This window comes from Mauremys mutica, unplaced genomic scaffold (assembly GCF_020497125.1).
Source record: "Mauremys mutica isolate MM-2020 ecotype Southern unplaced genomic scaffold, ASM2049712v1 Super-Scaffold_100186, whole genome shotgun sequence".
Lineage (NCBI taxonomy): Eukaryota > Metazoa > Chordata > Testudines > Geoemydidae > Mauremys > Mauremys mutica.
In genome coordinates, this window is record NW_025423282.1 from 65,035 (window position 1) to 68,788 (window position 3,754).

The 3,754-nt window shown below is 53.0% G+C and overlaps 1 non-coding gene across 1 annotated transcript; it reads left to right on the forward strand.

Annotated features, from left to right (window-relative positions):
- The first annotated feature begins 2,898 nt into the window (after positions 1–2,898).
- On the forward strand, positions 2,899–2,970 carry TRNAQ-CUG. The gene has a single exon. It is a non-coding gene; the product is annotated as a tRNA-Gln (tRNA).
- The last annotated feature ends 784 nt before the right edge of the window (positions 2,971–3,754 follow it).

Here is a 3,754-nt window from a genome sequence, read left to right on the forward strand (position 1 = left end):
CATGCTTTTGCTTTTGCATGACAGCAGAGATGGTTATTAGCCAGATTGCACCATCCAACCCTTCCATAAATTGGAACTAAGATGATCATAGCTACCAGTCCTTTTGTACCATTTGCTGCTGTCATAAGTGCCCCTGGTTGCTCTTAGCCAGGGGTGCAAAAGCCAAAATTGGGAATGACTCCCTGAGTCAATCCCTCCTTTTTGGTATCTAAAAATAGAATCAGTCCTACCTAGAATATAGGCAAGTGTACTAGATAACCCCTGTATCATAGAACCAGAGAGCACAGCTGCTCTGTGTCAGATCCTGCAGAAATTATGATCTGTATGCTATTCACAGGGGGTGCTCCTGTAACAACCCCACCTGTTGATTCTGTTCTTCCCCCAGCCTTTCTGGGCTACCATAGCATTGTCCCCCCACTTGTGTGATGAAGTAATAAAGAATGCAGGAATAAGACATGGTGACTTGTTAGTGAGAAATGAGTGGAAGGCAGCCTCCAGCTGCTATGATAGTCCAGACAGGACATTAAGCAGTGTGTAGGAGAGAAGCCCAGCATCCCTCTGCTAGTCCAGGGGCAACTGAATCTTTTCTTTACACATGAAGGGTGGGGGCTGATGGAGCTCAGCCCCCTGTTGCTATGATGATGATGGTTACCAGCCATATTGCACCATCCACCAGAAAAAATTAGGGCCAGGAGCCCTTGATCAACCTGACCGATGCTAGTCAGCATGGTTACTGCCCCATGTGCCAATAGACTGATGACGAGGACGGTTACCAGTCCTTTTGTACCATCAGCCACCCATAGCAGGGGGGGGTGAGGATGTTGGTGTTGACGGCTGCAGCATCGTGTCTATCTGCAGCATTTAGTAAAGATAGGGTGACATGTAAAAGAGTCAGAGGATTGTTTTCCCTTTCACTTCTGGGGATGGGTGGGGGGGGGGTGAGTAGATTGCCAAGCTATGCCCTGACCCACCGCGGACACTGTGTTTGACCCTAGAAGCATTTGGAGCTCAGCCAAGAATGCAAATACTTTTCGGAGGCTGCAGGAACTGTGGGATAGCTTCAGTCCTCCAGTCCATGAGCGTCCATTTGATTCTTTGGCTTTCTGTTACGCTTGTCACGCTGCAGTGCGCTGAGTCCCTGCTATGGCGTCTGTCTGGAGATTTTTAAAAAAGGATTCTGAATTTCATCTTCTGTAACGGAGCGCTGATAGAACGGATTTGCCTGCCCTTACAGCGATCACATCCGCATGGTCCGTGCTGGAGCTCTTTTTTTATTTTGATTTCGGACTGCATCGCCACCCGTGCTGATCGGAGCTCCACGCTGGGCAAACAGGAAATATTCAAAAGTTCGCGGGGCTTTTCCTGTCTACCTGACCACTGCATCCAAGTTCAGATTGCGGTCCAGAGCGGTCACTGGTGCACTGTGGGATAGCTCCCGAAGGCCAATACCGTCGATCAGCGTCCACACTAACCCTAATCCGATATGTTAATACCGATACTAGCGTTACTCCTCTCGTTAGGGAGGAGTACAGAAACCGGTTTAAAGAGCCATTAAAATCGATATAAGGTGCCTCCTAGTGTGGACGGTTGTGGCGTTAAATCGGTTTTATGCTCCTAAAACCGGTTGAAACGCCTAGTGTAGACCAGGCTTAAGAGAGACAGAGAAGCAATGAGGACAGAGTATAAGTGTACAGGGGATCTGGTCTGGCTATTGTGGGGAACTTCCCTGGTTTATACATGACCCTGGTGCAATTGGCTGGAGAAAGGATCTGAGTCCCCACCCCCTTACCCAGAGGCTGCCTGACCCCCAAGGACGATCTTTCTACTCTCCTGTGTGGCAGAGACCTCGTAACCCCGACAAGGCTGGACCCAGGAATCCTGGGGGGTTTGATGACCCCCAATCTTGCCATGATCACTTGAACAGGGGTTACAGTGTCCCCACTCTGGGCACTTCCCTGACCCACTCCTCATTGCATGTGCTTCAAGCAAACACCATTTATTACCCAGCAATCAGTGTAAAACACAAGGAAAGATGGGAAAGGAAAACACGTCACCCTGTTCTGTGGTGCAGGGAGATCACAACCAGCGTCTCTGGAGGGTCAGGGCAGGTCACAGTCTCTCCCTCACATGTCCCAGGCCTCCTCCCCAGGCCCTGGCTGTGCTGCAGGGACACCACGGGCTGGACACTTGCTCTGGCAGTGGCCACATGCTCTAGGTGACAGGCCCCTTGTTCCCAGTGTCAGCCCCCATGTAGGGGATATGATCCCCCCACCCCCAAAAGTCTGGCCTGCAAGATCTCTTGAGGGGTGGCATCTCCTTGCACTGGGCCTTCTGCCTAGGGTCCCCCTCGCTCTCCCACGCTGCTCACTGCACCCACCTCCAGCCCCAGTGCTGCTGCGGCTCTGCCTCCAGCTCCCTGGGCTGCTCCTCTGGCTCCGCTTGCTGCAGCTCTTCTCCCAGCACAGATCTGCTCCCTGGGCAGCTTCTACGGCTCATGCTGCTGCGGCTCGGCTCCCAGCACAGATCTGCTCTGGTTCTCCCCGGCTGGTGCAGCTCTGCTCCCCGGCTCTTCTCGGGCTCCTGCTCTCTCCTTAGCTCCGCCCCACTCTGGCCCAGGCAGTTCCAGCTCCCACAGAGGATGGGACCCCCTGGCCTGGTGACTCCCTCATTACACTGCCTGGCCTGTCAGTGCCGCTAACTTGGAGCTTTGGCCTCTCCCCATTGGCCCTGGGGACTGTCAGTCTCAGGGGCCTGATTTCCCATTGGCCCTTCCCCCTTCTATTGGTGCAGGGAACTAGCCAACCAAAACTCCCACTAAGCTTTAGTAAGGGGCCAACAGTCCCTTACATGAGCTGGCCCCATGAGGGTCACCAATGTGCAGAGAAGGCAGCAGGAGCTGGTCCCATGGTGTAACGGGCAGCACTCAGGACTCTGAATCCTGCAATCTGAGTTCAAATCTCAGTGGGACCTTCTGTTGGCTTGTGGTAAAGCTCCCAGTGCTCAACTTCCCTGTCTCCAATTGTGCAAGAGCAAATCTTTCCCCTCCTGCTGGGTGACTCACACCTCCTAGAGCCAGGTCTCTGGCTGGGGTGGCCACAATGGGTTGGGGCTCTGGAACTTGCTACCCTGATGGTTGGGATTCTCGCTGCTTCACCTGATGCCCATGAGTTTGGCCCTGGTGCTTCCTTCCACACTTTTCCTGGGGCCCACATGGCACTTGAAGAAAGGAGGGTCAGGGCTGGGATTGATAGTCAGGGCTTGGCAGGAGGGAAGAAGATTCCCAGGCTGGAGCCCCACACACCTTCCCTCCTCCTCTGGGCACCTAGAGCAGAGGCAGCCCAGCTCTGTCTGCTGGACACCTCAGCAGAGTAGGTGAGTTCATGTAAATACAGTCTGGTCCCAAGCCTCCCCCAACCCTGGCTCGTCACTAGCTGTCAGGGGAGAGTCATTCACACCTTGCTTCCAAATCATCATTTGAAATTCTGAGGTTGGCCAACATTGCCGAAGCCAATGCACTGACATTGTCAGCAAACACAACAGCTGGGTGAGGAAACCCGGCTTTGTCCAGACTTTTCAAACCTATTTTACGTTCTCAGGTACAAGTATTTTTCATACGTTGGATCTGCTTTTAAAGTGTGTGTTAACGTTGCAATTTCCATTCAGATTTGCAGCCAGTGACAACATTGGCACCGCTGCATGTAACTAGCTGACCACTGGAGGGGTGTTGTGGAAATTCGGGGAAGGGGTGCACAGC